This window comes from Heliangelus exortis, chromosome 6, assembly GCF_036169615.1.
Source record: "Heliangelus exortis chromosome 6, bHelExo1.hap1, whole genome shotgun sequence".
NCBI lineage: Eukaryota > Metazoa > Chordata > Aves > Apodiformes > Trochilidae > Heliangelus > Heliangelus exortis.
In genome coordinates this window covers 22989271-23010549 of record NC_092427.1, presented here as the reverse complement: position 1 = coordinate 23010549, position 21279 = coordinate 22989271, and the positions used below count along the sequence as shown (strand labels likewise).

The 21279-nt window shown below is 40.4% G+C and overlaps 1 protein-coding gene across 1 annotated transcript in view; it reads left to right on the top strand.

Annotated features, from left to right (window-relative positions):
• Window positions 1-3736: 3736 nt before the first annotated feature.
• ITPRID2 (ITPR interacting domain containing 2) overlaps window positions 3737-21279 on the top strand; it is a 62449-nt gene continuing 44906 nt past the window's right edge. The window contains exon 1 of the mRNA XM_071747195.1: window positions 3737-3998. The gene's annotated coding sequence lies outside the window, so the exon portion shown is untranslated. The remainder of the gene's footprint in view (window positions 3999-21279) is intronic.

Here is a 21279-nt window from a genome sequence, read left to right as displayed (position 1 = left end):
TAGCAAAGCCAATGTCAAATTAATGCCCTGTCTAGGGATGTCTGTGTGGAAAGCATCAGCTGGCACACAGTGGTTGTGCTGGAATGCATCAGAAATTCAAATCACCTTTTCTAGCACAGTGACTGTGGGTGTTAGCTTTGCGCTGCATCTGTAGCACTGCCATGGCTGTGACTGGGAAGTTGCCTTCATCAGTAGCTACGTTATTACCTTAAATAAACTTCACTGGAAACTCCATTGTCACAAAACCAAAGCAAAGTTCTTAATCTGGATCTTTCCCACTAATATCCTTTGCAGCTGTGTGTAAGATGTGAATCACAAAGGAGGAGAACTAGGGAGGTTAAGTAGAGGGATGGAATCAGCTCTCCTCCAAATGGAGCTGCTGGTCTGGGGCACAGTGCCGGGTCCTGCACTGCTGCTGCTGCTGCCCTGTGCCATGGCAAGCAGTGCCTTGTGACTCCAGTGAATAAAAGGTCTGAAAATACCATCAAGTGTGAGGTATCCATTTCAAAGGTGGAGGTGCTTTCTGGGGAGAGTTAAGAAACATGCCGGAGCCATAGATGGAGCCTGGACTGTATTTGTTCTTACTTCTCTCTAGAGTAGAGGAAATGGCAGAATTATATTACAGATTCTTTGTTGTCCAAATCAGGAATGGTATAAAGGCTTGGGGGAAAAAAAAAAAAAAAAGAGTAATTGTTCTACAGTGAATTTTTGAGAAGAAAATAAACATGGTTTTGGTGGAGGACCTGAGAAGTTCTCACTTGAAAGCTCTCCTTGTCTTTTGCCATGTGCCTTAAACCAAGAGTTACTGTCCCAATGGGCTTGTGAGGTAACACAGTTATACTGCTCAGAATGACTGTCAGCAGTCTCACTGTGCCTGGGGCCTGTCTTCAAGTTTGTGTTGCAGAGAGAAACTGAAAGGGCAACTATCAGACAGTTTTGTAGATGCTTGTAGATACCTCCTCCCAGCCTCAAAAACAGCACAGGGGAAGCACGATTTTGAACAGTTTTAAGCTGTATAAAGAATGGAGCTGATAATAAAAGAATGAGTTAAGTTGGAGATTAATCTGTGTACAGTAGATGTGATAGAGACATTTTTGAGGAGTACAGGTAATGGATTAGTTGATTAGTAGGCTATAGGAGATTAATTTTCCACATGGCTCTAGAGGATCATGATAGCATTTTATAAGGTAAGAAGATACTATGCTACAGTAAATAGAATAAAATAAAGCTGGTGACAGCCTTTATCTATGTACTTTACCTGTAGTGCTGAAAGGCTGGAGATAGCTAAACCTTCAAGTGCTTTACAAGTATAGTCAATCAGCTGTAGCTCAGGTGTGAATGTGTAGAACTACATTCAAAATTATCTTCATTGATAACCAGCAGAGAGACTCCTTCTGCAATTTGTTGCTATAAAGCAAGGAATAGCATCAAACTTCCTTGTGAGTATCTGCCAGGCTCACCTTGAACTAATAACCAGGTTCTATGAGGTATCAAAGCAAGGGAGAGACTGTTTGGACAAAAGGAAGAAAGTCTGAATAAAGTAGCTGAAAGACCAGCATAGAATTACCAGGGCATTAGATGAAAAGAAAATGCTTCACATGCATGGTAAAGAAGGTGTTAATGAGAGAAAAAACAGGAGAGGCAGGAGGCAAAGAAAAAGATTCCTGGTATAAACCAGAGCAGAGATAATGACTGATGTGTAAAGAAGGCTAAGGGTGGAATCTGAATTCCATGCTTTTGCTAATACAAGTAGAAGCTTTGGTTTAAAGAAATTGTAGAAGATACAGGGTGAGAGCTGGATTAGAAAAAAAATCAGAGTATAAGTGGACAGGATAAACTCTCTTCAGGAGTGGGAAACTATTTGAGCTGGTCTATTTAATGAGTTACAGGAAAGTGATAGTATTGACTGTAGACCAGTACAGATCTGTGGACAAAATGGCATAACAAGAGAGCAGGAGCAGGGTCAGGACATTGCCTTTCTCTGACCACATTTCCAGATCTGCAGTGTGGTCAGATGCACAGGTCTGCAGGTCTGACTGCCTGCAGATGGGCACTGCAGCTGATGGCGGATGTCCACTGGGAAGAGCACAAAGGGGAGAAGTTATCTTTCTGCTTCATCAAAAAAGTTTAAAAGTGCCAAAGTGCGACTGATATTGCCAGTCATGGAGTTTTTAAATGAGCAGATCTTCTTCTCTATGTTTCTGCTGGAAAGAAAACTGTGGCAGGAAGAGATATTTGATTCTGTATCACAGCCCCCCTAAAACAGCGAACAACTGATGGTTTTAATCCCGGTATAATTAATTGAAGGGTGAGGTAGGAAGATGTTATTACTATATGGTTTGGTACTGGATATAGATTTAGGCTTCATGGAAAAGGGACTCTTGGTTTAAATGATGAAGTTCTTTATTTTCCTCACTGGTACTACTTTGTGCTCTGTTGAAGCAGAAGAGGAGGAGATCTTCAGCACACATTGACTTCATGGATCACCCATTTATGATCAAGTCTCTTGAACTCAAACTTTCCAGTTGACTGTAGTTAGGTGAAACTGCAGCACTAGATGAGGCAGTTACCCCCCTAACCTTTGGAGAGGAATTTTAACTGTTGCAAATGCACATTACATTGTTTTATTAATAAAAATATATACTTCAACCAAGTGTATTGCTACCAAATTAATTTTCTACATAACATTCCCAGGAAGTGTGCTGGAGCAATTTGTACAGAACTTAATAAATAACCAGACTGTAAATGTTGCACTGACAGAATTAGTATTAATAGTTTGGCTAATTATCTGAAATGTCATCTGTCTGGAATGAGTAAACAGCATTAGTAGTTTGATAAAGTTTGTATGGCCTCTTTTGGAAAGGTAATTCTTTACTGTTACTTTTAAAGTATCTCTGGTAACAGTCAAACAAATATACAATTTATAAGGCCACTTCTTAAAGCTAAATTAATCTACTGGACAGCTTTGGGTTTTTAAAATGTCTAGTAACACCAGAAAAACATACCTATTCAGCAAACTGTCAACTTTAGTCTGGGATAGCACTCCTAAAAATATTTTTTATTTTTAAAGATTAAACAGTAACTGGTTTTTTTCCCATTTAGTATCATAAAACAATCATGACATACAATCTGATATCTTTTGCTAAGAAATATATGCCAAATTAATTAATTTTTTTTAACTCTTTGTCCAAGTCTGCATTTACTGCCTTTGATGATTTTAGATTTATAATTCAGCTTTAACTCTGAAGTCTGGAACAACCTAGTGTACAATATATCACTTCAGTAATATCTTTTCAAAGATGAAGTAAGACCAAGTAATCTGTTGTATAATATAGTTGTGGGTTTTTTTGCTTTTGCCTTTTACATTTTTTCACAGGAATGACAAATATATATTCGCCTTAATTTGACTTATTGAACATTTCTAAGTTGTTACATTTCTGGACTGAACAGATAGTTCTGCACTGTGTATCCTCAGCTGAACAATGTTTTCTTATAAAAAGTGATGTTTTAAGCGAGAAGAACTTCAAAGTGACATTAACCAGAATGTTATCTGTTTGGGTTACAGGATTTTCTTGCATGATCCTCTTCACTGTTACTTCCAGAGTTCGGCAGCTGTTAAACAAATATTGTCCCAGAGCCTCTGCGGATTTCAGTGTTTAATTTCTCCTGGGCTATTGTTTGTCATTCAACAAAACACAGGTATGTAAGGCTGATCAATAGAAAAAGAAAGTAGCTTCATTAAACAGTGTCCTGGAAAAAGCTAAACATTTGCAATCAATGTTTTCTTTAGCTTTTGCTCCAAAGGAGGCGATGGAGGAAGCAATAGTTATTTTTAAGGTACAAATTACTCTTTTACTTGATGGCATACTAAAAATATTGGGAGGTTCATGGGTAGGCCAGCTTGGTAATAGTGTCTGTGGTGTTCTGTGAGGAGCCCAGAATAGAATCATGGTGATGGGGTTTTTTCCTAGTGGAAATTTGGAGTTGCTGTGCCCAAGGTATGAATTTTTTTTTTCTTAATACTATTTACTTAATATTGTTTCCTAGTTAAGTAATGACCTTTGTGTGAATCATATCTACCTTGTCTGAAACTACATGACTGCTTTGTGCAGTAAGAATGGAATTAAATTAAATGGAATTAGCATCTGTAAATTGTGGCAGGCAATATGATACTATAGACAAGAGTCATTGGGTAGGTTGAGAAAGATTGAATCCTCACTGCTAGAAATCTTGGAGAAATGTGTCTACATGCTCATTGGGGATGCTTGCCAACTTTTGAAGTTCACCTAACAGGCAAAAATCCCACTGCCTTTGGGATTTAAACCTGAAACAGACAGATGAAGAGAGCTGCCTGTGAACTGCAGGGCAGGTGTCTAACAGAGACTGTTACCCTTTTGCAAGTGTGAGGGGGGAAAAAGCACAGGGAACAGAAATGTAGAGAAATGCTCCCAATCTCTGAAAAAAAAAAAAAAAATAGAGGTGAAATACAGTGCTTTGGCCAGAATGAGCCTTGAGCATAAGATTTTTGAGTGACGCTCCTAACCCTACTGCTGAGGCTTTTATTGAACATATAAGCAATTAGGTACATTGCAATAGAAGTTCTCTGCTTCAAATAAATTGGAAAAATCTTCCAGCTATTTTATATTTTTCATAACTCCACAGTGAGAGATTTTATAGAGAAGAGCAGAAATGAAACTATTGAATCAAGTATTTTAGGCTATAAATAAAATGTGTAGGCTATTAATTAAACTGGTTTCCAAATGAACAATCTAATCTCTTGTCTGCGTAATTTCATTATTGGCAATTTGAAAGGGCTCAAATATTTTTCCTCTGGTGTTTTAGCAGCAGATGTGGACTAGGCTAAGTGTGTTAATTGATATTGTTTTTCCAGTTGCCAAGAAACAGAGAGGTTTTTCAGAGTGCTATGTTGAGCTCACAGCCTCAGTGCCTCTCATGTTCTTCTGGAGGGTTTAGGAAGTTGATTTTCTGGTAACGAAGTTACCCTTGACAGCAGTGGCACAAGCTCAGCTCCACTAATGGATGGAGACTACCAGTAGGCAATAGCTGATGTTCAAACATGTTGAACATTAAAAGAGAACCCTTATTGTTCTGCCAATTTCCCTTCAGGAAAGGGAATTAGATTTTAATGATGAAAAGAAGAAATATATTTAAGTGAAGATTGCTGTTAAAGAAAGGCTTAATAGACTGATAATAAACCAATTCCAAGCTGGTTGCCAGCTACTCTGAACAATTATATGCTCATGTTGTGTGCTAGTGCTGTGATTGCACTTCGTAAATTTCCTTCCTGATGCCAGTGATCCTGCTGTATTGTTCCTGTCCTATTATTCACATCAGAAAATGGGCCAGAAAATCCTGAATCTTTAACTTATAAGACTTATGAGCCAACAGTTATGATTAGCCTTGAGTTAAGAATGTTTATGGACTGGGTGATGGACGTTTGATAACTTTGTCTGATGTCGTGTGCTTTTTATGGTATTTTCTTTTTGTCCAATTATAATTATTCTGCTTTATAAGTGAGCTTTTTGTGTTTCTTAAATTGCAGTCATCATTTTTGACAATCATTCATAACTCCTTGTATTTCCAGTTGTTTGTCCCCATTCCAGTCTTCCCACCTTCCCATTTCCAATGTGCCATCTCGCTGCTTATGGTGCCTCTGCTCTGAAAACCTTTTCCATGTTCTCTCTACTGAGGGTTGAACAGGGAAACATATTCTTGAGGTGCCTGCTTCTCCTCTTAATGTGACATTCTGCTCACCCAACAGTATTGGCATCACCAAGTGCTAAGGAATGAAAGATGTGCACTGAGCAAGCAACATTTCTCCATTCTTATTCCTCATCCCAGACCTGCACCATCCCCTTAGAGGTGCCTGATGTCCTGGGCTGGAGACTGTCCCCGGGCTGAGCTTCTCACACACCCCAGGATTGCCCTGCCAGCCCTGATACTGCCCCTGCTGCAGCCCGTGCTGGTGCCTTGGGGCCATGTGCCTGGAACATGGGTGATGCTCACCTTGCCTGCTGGCTTCCTGCAAGTTTCTGGGCTCTGTTGCTATCTGGATTTCAGCATTGATGGCAAGAGAAGTTTCCATTGGAAGCGTTTAGTATGAAAACATTTGCAATCTGCTTTAGCATTCTGTTCTAGCTGGCCTAGTGGAAAATGTGCCAACTTGTGCTTCTCCCTGTCCTTTCGTGCCTTTTGGCTTCCTGACTGAGTGGTATCTGTAGTGCTTTGTGATTTGTACATGCTCATCTCTAGCAATTATCTTTTGAACAAGATCTTTTATCTTTTGACATTCAACAAACTTTCTTCTGACTGATCTGGAGAATCTGTACAATGGAATTTGTATTATAGAATGTCAGGGCAGGCTCACAAAAGAATCTAAAGATCTAAAGTGCAAATTAAGACTCTGCTCAACTTCTAACACACCCAGGCATTTGTGAATATCCATAGTTTTGTCAGACAAGCTATGTAGACTACTGGAGTTATGCTCAGCCTTGTCAGACCCCACTTCATTTTCTGTACCTTGTCCCCTCATAAAGCTTTCTGGGATTTGTTGTGCAGAATCTCTGGGGCTGATTTGCAAAGTGTGATGTGAGCAGCAGTAACCATGTGGTTGTTAAGAGGAGGTCAGCAAAAAGCACAGAACTTGCAGCCACTGTCATTGAAAATTGCAGTAAGGCACAGGAGGAAGCCTTGTTCTAGAATGGCCTTGAGGCCCTTGCTGGAGGGTGAGAAATGAGCTCAGCACCATCTGAAGCCAAAAGGAATTGTAAGTCACACCTGCCCCTGGACAGGAAACCTTAAACTCTGCAGCTTTTGTGCTGAGTGGATCCCTTTGCCGTGGTACCAGTGTACCAACAAGATATACCTGGGGCCAGGAGGGGCTGGTGCTGTGGTCTCACCCAAGAGAGTTTTCCTCCAGGGGGCACATGAAGCTCTTGTTTCTGTCTGATCAGGCAGAAGCTGCTTTTACATTCTGAATGAATGCTGGGAAAGCAGGGGTCCATCACACACAAAGCACAAAGTAGACCCAGAGTCCAGCTCTCTTGTACCTTGTATTGCTGTTGTGGTTTTGGGTATAAGTTTGTTCTTTCCTGAGGAGTGATGTAAACATTTCCCTCCAAAGCAAATTTGTGCTGTAGATGTGGTCTACAATTTGGGGTAAGTCTGGAGAAGCTTTTCAGGCATCCTTCCATGTGGATGGTGTGAAAGGTAACTTTGAAGCATTGAAGCCTTTCACTGCACAGAGGATGTGAGCACTCAGTTCAGGCTTGCAAATTCCATTCCTGTAGCTGAGCATTACCTGTAACATCAAACAGAACAGCCTACAAGCCTCAGCATAATCTAACTGGGTCTGTCATCATAATGCTCAAATAAACTGTAAGATGAGTTAGGGCTGTAAGATAGTAGGCCTTGGAGATGATGTGATTTGCAAGAGATAATGTAGTTACTTGCTATACAGCAGAAGAGCATTTTTGGTATTTTGTAGAGATAAGCATCACAACTTGGCATTTCTGAGTGCAATGAATTTGTGTGCAAAAGTGTCATTACACCCACTTTTCATCAATACTTCATCACCATTTGCTGCTGTCTGTAAGCTCTCTCTCTTCTTTCAATTAGAAGCTACTGGACAACTCACCTGAAATTCCCTTCCCTTCTCTGTATCATCAAACCACAAGTTCTCTCTTCAAAAAACAAGTATTTTTCATATTCTCAGTATACCGAATGGTTGAATTCTCCTGATTTCTGTCCCTCAGACAGGCTGGTAGTGTGAAGAGAGAAATATGTCCTTTGTAATAGGGCTTAATAGTTTTCCATCTAACAAGTAATGGGTCTGGATTCAAAGTATCCATTCTTGAGAAGGGGAAAGGTTTGACTTGAATCTACAATAGCTAAATATAAAGTGTGTAATATTCTCAGCTCCTTCACAAAGCTGGGAAGAACTCCAAAGGCCTGGGTTGAAGAAAAGAGATTTGATGTCCCTACATGGGGGTAAATATAGCACGAGAGACTGATTGGAAATAATACATTCAGCCTACAGCCATTAAAGGGAAACAGTAAGTTGAAGCAAATGCCCTTTGAAGCTTTGCTTATGAGACTTCCCAGAAGTGCTTGTTCTTATTCTGTCACTCACTATCTCTCTTGAAGCTGAGGTTATTCTGCCAGGCAAGTACTTAATGCATCCTTGCTCCTCTCTCTCTCTGCCCACACTTCCAAGGATGTAGCTTGCTTAGCAAAGAACTGTTTATCAGTTCAAAGCATCTTGAAGTCTTGTTTTGTTTCTATCAGCTGCACAGTATGAAGTTGCACTTTGTTACAACAAAGAGCATCAGTCCTATCATTCCTGCATGTTATCCCTTCCATCTCTGTCACTTTCTCTGCCTGGCACTTGGCTCTAGCAGTTTGTTGTTGGCTCCTGTGAACCATCTACATGGTTGTTCTCATCTTGCAGCTACAGCAAAGCCCTTCAGGGGAGGAGGGCTTGGATTTTGGACATCTAAGGAAACTTCTGTTATTATTGTCACCTCCTTGGCTTTTCTCCCTTTACCGTGCTTATATAAAGTAAAATCCCATTTTCTTTGAGTTGTAACACACTCATAAACTGTGTGACTACAAGGCTATGAAACTATGAAAGATATCCTGCTGCTAGCTTGTTTGGTGGTTTGTTTTTTTCTTTAAGGACATCATGTTTCAGTTACTATTTTTCATGCAGCCACTCTCCTCCAAGGTGTGTCACCTATAGCTGCAATGGATTTGTGGCATGAGTTTTCTCATCTTGCTCTCTTTGGTGGAGGTCCTACAGTGTGATACAGCTGCAGAGCACACCCCAGCAAGGTAATACCTAAAAACCTTTTCATCTGTTTCATAATGTCTGGAATTACAGGATCCTGATCCTTTTCAAATTTCAACAAATGACCTTGAGCTTCTTAAGAAGGGATTTTTGGGCTTTGTTATTTTAAGTCTGAAGGGAACCACATGCTGCAGTCTCCGGTCTAAATTAACAAGCTGTGAAAAAAGGTTGCACAACTGTGTGTGGACAGACAGCTGTTAAAGATACCCAAACAAAACAGAACCAAATCTTTCAGAAATAAAACAGCAGAAACTATGAACATACCCTCTTAAACTCCAAATGACAAGGGATCTTTTTCCCTTATTCCACCCGAAGTTGAATTGATTCAGATGCTTTCTTGGAGGGGGTGTGGAGAACCCTGAGAACAGCCTGGTTTTTGCAGAGGTTAAGAGCTCTCAAAAAAACCCCCACAAAACCAGCCAGACAAAAGAAAAGCCAGGCTGGTGCTATTCTGTCTGAGATTTGGCTGCAATTGTGCCTTTGTGTGCATGTGTGTGAGTCTGTTTGCATGAACCTTTAAGGATTGGTGCTATTTTGCATCTTAGATTTTCTTCAGATGATGATGATTCAGAAACAAGTGTGCAATACTGCGCTTGTCAATGGATTCCCTGTATTCCACCACTCTAAGGCCTCGCACAGGATGCATTTGGTATGCAACATGCTTTTCTTAATCAATCTCTCCATGATGTTGGATGAATACTGTGACGTCCATTTTAGCTGCTACTTTTCTGAAATGCTCTTTCTTGCTTTACAAAGAAAACCAGTGAGGAATATTGGCCTTTTGTAAGCAAAAAGGGACTGAAGAAACAATGAGCTCTTGCATTTGTTAGCACTGATCACTGACTGACAGGCAGAGAACCCCACTGTTCCCCATGGGTCTCTGCATGCTCAGAGCACAGTAGCTGGAGTTTGGATCTGCAGGCACCCACCATGTACTTCTATTAACCAAAACTGCATATGTAATTTAATAACTGCACTTTCTCTGCCTGTGATAGATCCTCACTTGTTTTGCTTAAGTAATATGTAGAATTGAACCCAGATCTGAAGCCAGACTACAGCCTTAAGAATCATTTCACTTGTGGCCTCACTTGTTTCTTGGAAGGCTTGAGGCTCTTAGTAGAAACTGTATTGGAATATGTTCCATGTGGCAGTTTCTCAGGTACTGTGATAGCTAACCTAGGTTAATAATTAATATCCATTCCTATCACTCGTTCCTTCTGGATGCAAGAAAGGGCTGAAGTTTTCCTTTTACTACCATGTCATCTTTTTCTGAGTATTTGATGCTGTCAGCACACGTGTATGAGTATGTGGCACAGCAAAATGAATTTTTTATTGTGTAATATTTCATCAGGGTAAAAAATCAAAGGGGAGGAGAGTTTTTGTATACATTTTTTGAATACATTTTTGTATAAAATGACCCCACAGTGATAGTAATGATTGGAGAACTAATAAAACTGGCAGCTCTAAGATTTCTTTTCCAGAGTAATATTGGAAAATGTCCTCCACTCCCTTCCTCCTAGCCACATGTTTTGATGTGCTGTTATTTTGGTTTGGACAACCACAGTGTGCTGTCCTTGTGCTGAGCAGCATCAGCAGCCACTGCACTCAGCAGGAGCTATTGGGATTTGCCCATGTTGGAGGGACTTTCAGAGATTGAAGGTACAAGAGTAGCATGACAGAGAGATTAAGCTCAAAACTCTGGTTTGATCTTCAGTTCCTGGGGACATTTCACTTCTTCAGTTGTAAAACAAACTAGATGATCTTTAACAGCTCTTCCAATACAAACCATCCTGTAATTCTATGCAAACATGAGGTTTTTGTCTGCCTGCCTTGCAGAATGCTGGGATCTCGTGATCACTGGATGGTCTGTCCTATATAAGCCCATAATGGAACCATCATTACTACAAATACAAGAACTATGTGTAAATACTGGGAAATCTGAACTTGAAAAGTGAATGTACTTCAGGTTTGTTTGTTTGTTTGTACTCTCCCCACCCTCACAACATTTCTGCTGGTAAAAGGTGTCCATACATAAAATAAAGAACATTCCAGTGTTCTTCATCAGTACCAGGGGATAGAACCTCTGTGTCCTCTCACCAAACCAAAGGAAAAGGTTTGGTCTGATTTACATAAAGTGTGAAAGAAATCAAATGTGGTTGTCTCCTACTGGGCAGAGCAGCAGCTCTTGAGCCTCTCCTTGAAGGATCAGGGCTGTGAAGGTTTGCTTGTGACAGAGCTGCAGGTTAGTGACTCCTGGACATGAGCACCAGCTGATGCTCATAGTGACCCTGCAGTCTCCAAACCTTTACCTCCAAATGCCAAACTAACTTTTCAATTAATTTCTAAAAAGCTGTTGTAGGAGCTGCTGGAGATTCAGGAGCATTTCTCTCTGCAGATGCTTATCACACACCAGTGGTGTCCAACCTGCTCTCTGGTGTGTGGGCTGGTTGATTTGCCCTGTACCAAAGGTTTTAATGTTTTGTGTTTTTTCTACTGCCTGTCAGATGGTTTTAGAGTGCATGTTGGGAGCATTCAGACCTAGAGCAGCTGTGCCTGCTGAACCATCAGCTACTTTATATCCCAGGCAGGTCACTGCACAGAACAAAAAGCATCTGTGCTGCCAGTCCCTGAGTCAGAAAACATCTTCCACCTGGGAAGAAAACTGATGCCAATGGATTACATACCTTAATTCTCTGAAGCTACTAGGAAGATGCTGATCAGTTAATTTCTACTTAGCATTGTAGATTATGTGAGTAGAACTGCCTCATAATGCTTTTAAAATTGGGAATACTTCTGAATTACAGCTTTTATTTCTGTGTTTCCACATAAGAATAAGGAGCTGATTTAAACATCTTTGCTTCATGAAAGTGCATCTGACTTCACAGCTTCAGTAATTTGTTACTGAAGCTTTATGGATGGCATAATTGAATCATCAAAATAGCTAATTAGGGGAAAACTCGAAGTTAACTGTTTTCTGAAACAGTATTTGTTGGTGACAGTATTTCAGCTTGTGATAAAAGGAAACAAAGTGTTGTGCTCTGAATATCATCCTTTGGACTTCTTTTTCCAATTCCAGTTTTCAATTCCGAACCCAATTTCTTTCTTCCTTCAAAGCCTTGTGAGTTTCTGGTCAGGAGTTCAGGTTTTCTGACACATGGGACCAGAGCTACCACTGCTTGGTGACAGTGGAAGTGGCCAATGCCAGCAACCCTGTCCCAGCCACAGCACCACAAATACAAGGTGGGGAGCACTTGTTTGAGATCCATGTAGAATCTGGGAGATTTGCCAGACAGTTGCCCACAGGCACTGCCCCTTTGATCAAGGGGCTGGATGCTGCACCATTCCCAAAGGGACTTAGGTTGCTGACCCTCCTCCTTCCTCTTGGATAAAAGCTTTATTGGAAAATAGATTTTGACTCCATACAACGAAAAGGTTCGGTAGTTCTCATCAAATAGCCTGAAATTCAGCAGAAGCAAGCACACATAATCAGCCCTGGGGGAAAAAGTTATCCACAGGAATTTGCCCCATTGCACTTATTTAGCAGATCTGGAAGAAATACCTTATATTTGATTTGTAATTGTTTAAATTCTTATATTAGAGAAAAGTAATGGCAGAAATCAAGTCATCTGATATTTTTTACATCTGTAAAAACCAGTCCCAGTAAAGCACTCTCAGGTATGGCAGCTTGCCAGTTCTAGTCAGGAGCATCATTGCTGTTCCAGTAGCAGTTCATCTTTTTCACCAATAAAAATAATAAAGTGACTTCTAATAAAGTGTTGTCATCTACTGTGAGGAGACAGTACAAATATATCTATTTCCTAGGGATACCAGCATTCCTATGGGTTTTTCCTAACCTTGAGGTCATGGGTTAATCTGGATGACTCCAGACTGTGCAGCAACTGAATAATTGGAGAATGGTCTCTCCAGAGATGTTTGGATATGTGAATTACTTAAAATGGCATATATATGGCAATCTTATGTAGCCAGAAAGAGTAGGATAGTCAAGAATCTAGCTGCATTTAATATGGTCTTGCAAAAATTGTTTGATAGTATCTCGTTTTTGTGATGTTTAGCAGAGGAGTGTGCTCTCATTCACCTATATGTTATATCATTCCTATACATTAACAAAGGGTAAAAAAATACTTGGGTATTGCACTAAAGCAGTGGTGGCTTTATATGAAGACACATTCCTGAGGCCAGGAAACTGTGACTGGTCTGAAAAATGTAGTGCATTCTTCTTTCTTTGTTTAAAGAAGCAGCACAGAAAGTTTGCAAAGGATGGGAATGAAAGAAACATTTGCTCTTTTCCAGATGTGCAAATTGAAATTAGACTATTCAGATGGTCCTTGCTGGTACTGATGAAGCCTGTTTGGATGGAATTTTGAACTACTCTATTTCATAGTTTTTGAATCTCATACAGTCTACTTAGGGGTGAATAGGAGCTCAGCTGGAAGCCCCCACTGTTGAAAGCCCAGTATGTGATTTTCCAGCAAGTTCAGCTGATGGATGTGCTCACAGTATAATTGCTATCAAAGCATTAATTTTCAAGAACCAATGTATTAGGATACAGATTAATGCACAAAGGACTTGTAAGTGGCAGCAGTTTGGACGGTGTGAAAAAGAATCATCTACATTTAGAGCAATTTATTTCCTTTTCTAATAGACTTTCTGAAGTGGGAATACTTTATCAGTACTTTGCTACTGAGAGCATTAGGACTTTTTGTACTGTAACTCAGCTCTCACCTGGCAAAAGAGGATGAGGAGGGTGAAGGGTGGTTGGGGCTCTGGTACTGAAACTGTGCCTGGCACAGGTCTGAGCACTGGACTGAGTCAGCTGCCTTTGAAGTCAGACAGAAAACAGGAGTGACTCAGAAGTGGTTTTTTTGAACCACCCTCCTTTGACAGAGAGTGCAGATTCCCTAAACACCATCAGTGGGTTGGAAATTAACATGAACTCCTCCACTCTGCTTGCATTCATTGGTAATGCACTTTTTGAAAAGCAGCTAAAGGGTGTTACCAGCTCATGGCTTTGCCAAGGCAGTAAGGTGGAGCTGCATGTGGGAATGAAGCCTTGTTTAATCAGGTTTTATAATTACTTTGATACAGTTTTAGCTAAAGCATGTTGGGTCAAGCATTTTCTGGTTTAACACACTTACTGTTCAGTTTTAAGTTGAAGATTTAATAATTTACCAAATACCTCTCACCGTTGCACGTTGAGCATCTACAAATACATGCACAGTAACTGTGTGTTGTTTGTTTTTTTTTTTTACTTAAGTAAGCAGCTTTAGATGTCAAGTCACCCCTAAAGTCTACTAAATTTTTTATAGGTCTTAAAAATGAGCTAAATCAATCCTCAGCTTCAACTCCTAATAAAGGCAGGTGAGCACTAGAGTAGCAGAGCTTTTCCTGCTCTCATATCATGGGTGTGGTTTAGTTTTGCAGTGTTTTCTTGACTGATTCAGTCTAGAAGAGACTGTGCTGTTTCCATGTAGAAACACTGAAGGAGCATTTGTGGGTGAGCTCTCTGGGATAGGGAGGACCGGGTATCCCATTGTGCAGCAGCCTGGAAAATTCACTGTGGGGTTAAGCCACTATTAGGAAACACCACACCTACCTTGGGAGTTCATACAGAAGCTATAGAGGTTGTAGCAACAAAAGGCTGTTATTTATAGGCAGTGGAAAATGTTACACTTTGTGTTTGCGACAGCTGGTGGGCAAATAAATTGCAATTTTGTTTATTCCTTTATCCCCTTCTTTCATTTTTTAAACCACCAGGTTCCTTCCTCAAGAAGCATACCGGCTTCTTTTGATTTCTTCTATAACCGAGGCATCTGCTAGTTGCTCTGAAAGAGTTTAGAGGGCTGCTTTTTGGTTGTATTATAGTTTTTCTTATATAAATAACAACTCTAAGGTAGTTTTGAGAAAAAAAAAAATCCTTTTTTTTTTTTTTTAAGGAACCATTTTATAAATAGAAATAACAAGAAACATGTTTGAAACAAGTGGCTGTACAAAGTGGCTTTAACTTTTTCAGCTGAAAGCTGCTTTGGAAGCTTAACGTGGGATTAATATTTGAAGTGTGCCTGGACAATCAAGAAGTTAATCAACAGAGTGTGAGCTATGACCACTTAAAAGGCACAGACATGGAAATCAGTGCATTCTCCACAAGAGGCTCTTAATGATTTCCTTTCGGAGGCTGTGCACACTATCTTAATTATACAGGAGCCTACGTAAAGGTACCATTGGACTGGATCCAACAAAAGCTAAAGCAAACAATATGACAACAAAAAGGGCACTTGCGTCATTTCACTTTAGCATTTATAATCCAAACAATCACTGGCAAATAAAAAGCTTCTAGCCTATGGTGTGCTCAGCAGTGCCAGGATAATTATTCCTTCACATGTAATCATTAAAACAAAGAATGCCATAACTGAAAATACTGAGACAGCCTTTTTTTCCTTCAGGATTTGTCTACATAAAAGCAAGACCACCTTTCAGCAAGGAGCCACATTTCCTGTGGTGCTCTGCTGTCTTCATGAGGCTGATCACTTCTGTGTTTCACAGAGAAATCTTTCTGTGTGATCTTTGTCCATCAGTGAACGCACCCACTGAAACAAGTGCCTCAGAAAGGATGGGTGATAAGGCTGGCAGTAAGATCAAGGTGCTGGAGCTCTCTCAGAGGTGCCCAGTGATGGCTGTTAAAAGGACGAGTTTTCCTGCATGCTAAGCCTGGCACTCTGACCATATCCACCTTGTGAAAATAAAGCTGCTGGGTCTGTGAGATCCCAAGCAATTGTTGTGGAGACCTCAAATTTACCATGAGGTGCTGGCTGTGTCAGTGCACAGCTAACATGCTTTCTCTAGCAACTGTGGGGAAAAATGTCCAGATCTTCACATGCTGTTCTCTAAAAGGGTACTGATGTGGCTTCAGATGTCAGGACAACGACATTCCTCTGCATCTTTGGCTGTTTTAGGTATGTTTTAGTGACAGGCAACACCATTCATTCCAGTGTTTCTCAATACTGCTACAAAGAAAGTTGTCACAATGTCACTTAGCAATATGGTGTTGCCAAACTATCTGGATGGTGTTAGGGGACTTAAGAGGCTAATAGGCAGGGGAAGGGGTTCTCCCTCATCCCTTATCAGCCTTTGTTCCTCTGACCACTTTATGGGCAGTTCCTCAGAACCTTCAGCCCTTTCTGGAGGTTGCAGAATGCCATGGTGGGCGCTAGAGCCTTCTGTCACTTTTGGGGAAGAAGACCCCAGTGCAGCCTCTTATGCTCCATTCAGGAGACACCCAGACCCATGCTTGTTGTCCACGTGGCACTTTGCTGTGTCCCAGTGTGTTTGAAGGAGTGAAGGGCACAATTTTCTGTAGGAAGACGGGAGGATGCACAGCCCTTAAGCTTTGCACGCTGAGCAGCATAAGACAGGATGGGAATAGATGAGCTCTCAGGACTGGCAGCTGTCACTGAGACACTCAATAGATGTGAGAGATCAGTGGACAATATCTCTGATCCCTACAGCCACTGGGGTATGGGACAGAGGAAGGAAGGACCACAAATGGTCTGTTTCTTTCCAAGTACAAACCAGCTTTCTCCACTAGTGGATGGGACAAAACAGTTTTATATGTTAATGCCTAACTAATGCACGGCAGCATTTGACAACCAAATTCTTGCTGTTATCAGGATCCTTGATTCAAAGCACACTGACCCATCCCTTCCCATGGTGAGGCTCGGACACCATCACAGTCCAGTGCATCCTGCTCTAACAGCAATGACTGGAGCCTTGGTAAGAGTATGTCCTGTTTTTATCCGCTCAGTGGTGTGTTCTGCAATATCTCCCCCGATCAAACTAACTCCTAACTTATTTACACAAAAGGCAGAATCCTTATCTTTAGTAGGGCAGTTTTTTCTCACCCTTCTGTACTTACTGTCCTTAATTTTTCTACCTGTGATAATCAAACATTTCCTATGATGTTACTCTGTACCCAGAGAGAGGCACGGACACCAGGGTGGGAATGAGAATGCTGGATAACTGCAGGAAAGAGAGAAAGAGGAACTGCAGAGAGAGTGGGCTCTGGGGGTTAACCAGCCTCCTGGGGAATATACACACATCTACTCTTTCTGATGTATGACAGTGAAGGACACATTTCCTCTGGTCGACAGCTAATTTTAAGGAGATGGGTTTGTATTTTTGGAACTACACTTGGACCTCCAGTTAATATTTTAATCTATTAAAAAGATGGGAAATATCGCTGCAGAGTTCAGGGCTTGGAACCACAGGAGTTTGAATTAATTCATGCTCCCAGAGGCAGTATATATTTAACATCTAAAGGGAGCTGAACTGGTAAAGCCCTCTGATAATTTAGCAACAGAAGGCTTGAACTTCCATGTAATGGAATAATTTTTCTGGGCAGCGCAGGATCTGTTCCACTTAATTTTGGTGTCACATTTACCACTGCTGGTCCCTACTATGCTCTTTAAGGAGCTAAATTTAAAGTTAATGAGACTTCAGTGAACAAAGGGTTTCACAGCCTGGACCATAGACAGCAACAAGGTACCCAATTAAGTACAAAACATGACGTTTTTGCAACTTGGCCTTCTGTCCAGTGGGAGCTACTTCTGTTAAGCACATCAAATGAATTCACATCAGTTAGCAAAGAATTGCAGCCAGCAATGGCTGTTGGTTGGTACTGGATCAGACCACCTTCTGACCAGTCAGAAAGAGAAATATCATGTACTCCAAACACTGGAGTATCCAGTTATAAACATTTAAAAATACATACAAGATGGAGTTGTTAGACTGGAAAATCCTCTTTACCATGATACCATCTGACCATTAAGTGTCTATGGAAAAGGGTTGAAATAGCATAGTGACTCATCAAGGAGTTATTGAACTCTGAAAACAAATCTTTCTTCAGAAGTTATTGATCAGTGTGGAAGAACTCATTAAGTCAAATATGCCCTTTTGTCTTTGAGCAGCTTCACACAGGAGGTCTGGCCTTTACACAGTTTTTTTACTGCCCTTAAGATCAGAAGTAATTGTTATGTATACTGGAAAAGCATTATTTTCTTCCCTTTATTCCAGCTTCATCTTAATGGGATTATAAACTGACTTTAAAACACATATAAGGTTTTCCTCTGTTTTCTGCTGCAGTATTCTTGCATTGTCAGTCTAGGGTTGGCCAAATGCTAGCTCAAAGGAGCTGTAAGGCCTGGATCCTCTCCCTCCCTTCCTCTCTCCCTCCTTCTCCCCATTCCCCCACCCACATCCTGTGCTTCTGCTGCCAGGGACCAGATTGGTCCCCATGCCATGCTGAGCTGTATTGTTTGAACTGATGTCTCAGAACCCAGTGAGTGAGATTTCTAGTAAACAGTGTGTATACACAAAGATTATTTCACCCGTCTTACCTGTTTTGCTTGGGAACTTTTTACAGATTTCTGGTTAGAATGTTCTCCTGATGTTTTTTTATCCTACTGCTTGTCATAGCTAAAGGATAGCTTGGTCAGTGCCTTAAAGTCAATAGCATTATCACTCTGGAATTTTTTATACTTTTTAAGGAAAGGAAATGCATTAATTTTAGAGCTGAGTCAAGCCAACAAATGAGCTAGTACATTGGGTAACTATCTGACTGCATGTTTTTGTAACTAACTAGTCATGCACACTGAGCTGCTCAATTCCAGATGACAAGCAAGGGATGTGTCCTCTGGGCTTGTTTATACACAGCTTTTATGTGGGCTTTGTGCTGAGGAATGATCCTCAAGTTCATATTGGTACTGGGCTTTTTAAAAAAAAAAATTCCTAAGAAAACAGAGGTTATATAAATTATTTTTCTCTCCTCCTCTTGTCATTATTACTGATTTCAGCCCAATTCAAGAGAGAGAAGAGGATGCCAAGATGTTATCTTTCAGTGTTTCGCAGCACTGGTAGATGGACAGCTGAGTGGCAAAGGCTGCCCCATGAAATTACTCATTATTGGCCCATAGGCAATCCACAGAGAAAAGACACATCCCTCCAGTGAGGGAAGACTTTGTGGAAGCAGAAATATCCAACCACAAGGCCTAAACCATAGAAAACTTCTTCAGCTCCAGATCTTTATCTCCACTCTGTTCTCGAGCTGAAGAAACTTTCTTTCACAGATTCGTTTCAAAAAAGTGACTTAATTAAAAAAACCTCATTCACTGAGTTTTTTAGATGAATTGGGATGGAAATACATGGTACATTGGTCAGACCTAGATGTGCTGGTTTGATAGTGGAAAATATAACAGCTACTCCATACCTCCATACACATTAAAAAGCTTAATTATTCTAAGTACACACAGTTTTATCAGTAATCCCAGTGAGAACAGAAACAGGACCCAAAATATCAGCAGAGTGCTTTTTAATATGAAGGGTGGAATAGCATATAATAGAATATGCTACTCTTAAGTGTAAAAACAGAGCACAGACTCTTCTAATATAGTATACAGATGCATGAACAGACACAGTCCAAGTGCAACAGTCTGGTAAGGATGGTATTCAGAAAGGGAATGGACATAGTTGCTAAGATTATAGAAAGACAGCACTGAATGAGAAAATTCACAGAATCAGCTTAAGAATTTAAATGAACCACAACCTTATTTTTCTGCATCTGTGGATTTATTTCCTCAGCCTGCTCTCTTGGAATTTTAAGAAAAGTCTTAAAAAACTCTAACTCCCCACTGACATAATTCAGCAACATGAAGTGCATTTACATCTTGAAAGATTTAAACCCACTTGCACTCTCTTCTTCATAGTGTTTGGTTTTGGATGTTTATGTACACTTGGCCTCAGCTCCCTCCATTTGATCTGGTGGCACAGCTGTAATCCACTTCAGTACAGATATTCAGCTCTTCCTTCAGGAACTTCCTCTTGCTATGCTATAGTTCTTGTAAACGCCCTGAAGGAAGTGGGTTTTTTCCACCTTCCTCCTGCTGCAAGAGGTCCTAGAAAGATGAGTAAGTCACTTTTTAAAATGGGCAATGTTTAGTTTGAAAAGAGCCTAACATGCTCTACAACTAGAAAAAATAACTTATTTTTTCATTAGTTTAAATGTATTAGTTTCTTACCTTATAGAAATATCATGCTTATTTCTCACATATAAAAAAAAATGACTGGCAGAATGATAGAGGCTGTCCTAACAGTTTAATTTAATCGTGTGAAACTGCCAGGTTATTTTCCATCATTTCTACCCCACGTATTTGAAAGAGAACATCTGTTGGGTAACAGTGATGGTTATTAATAAAGTATATTATTTTCTTCTTTACAGAGGAAGATACTTGAATGACACTCCAGGTGTGATTCCCTTTGACTTGCAACACTTCAAAGGTGTCAATTTTCAAAATGAAAATTTAGAAAAAATATAAAATGCATAATACTATTATTTCATGATGTAGTTTTTATTGTTTATTCTGTTTTGCCATATATATTTTATAGGCTACAAGGAGACACTCTGTTCTGCCTTAATAGCATAGTATTCCAGCTACTCAGTTTGATTCCTGCAGGCTGTGATGATAAGACACAAGTGAAGTTTCTGAGAATCACAGTTATAGATTCATAGAATATGCTGAATTGGAAGGGACCCATCAGGATCATTGAGTTCAACTTCTGTCTGTGTAGGGCACTCCAAGAATCACACCATGATCCTGAGAGTGTCATCCAAATGCTTCTTGAACTTAGGTGGTGAGACCACTTCCTTTAAGTATGTTAGGAAACTTTTCAGAGGTCTAAACCATCAGATATTCCTGGCATGGTCAGCCTCAGATTGAGAGAGATAAAAGGCCTAAACAATAGATAACGGTCTACAAGAATCCCCCAAAATAAACATGGGGTATTTCCAATGGCAGAGAGGAGATCCTTTGGGGGAAGGAGATGTTGGTTTGTCTCCTGCCATGACTAGAACAGAAGGACCAGGGAGCTGAGATACATTTGGAGAAGCTCTGGGAACTTTTCAATAGATCCTGAAGAAGAGGCAGCAGCAGCTGCCCAGCTGCCATCACCTTCAGACTTTTGCTTTTGTTTGCAGATGCAGGATGTGTTCTGGAGAAGTCAAAAAACCAAACCACCCATCTCTGCAGTGGGCAATTGGAACTAAAATACCACAAAAAGCAGTGGCAGACCCTTTCCCTTGACACGCAATAGATGCTACCCGTGTCTGGCCAGGTTGCATTTTTTAATTTATAGTACAACAGAGGCCTCAGTAGATTTTCTTTTTTTAAAAATAACCTTGGCTCAGAAAGAAAGCTTCATTTAACAAAGTGCATTTACTAAAACAGAGCTGTGGAAATTTTAAAAATGCACATGACATTGGGTTGTGTGTTCCCTCATGCATTCTCCTGCTCTTAAACACAGACCCTGCCAAAGCAAATAACTGCACAGTATTTATCATAGCT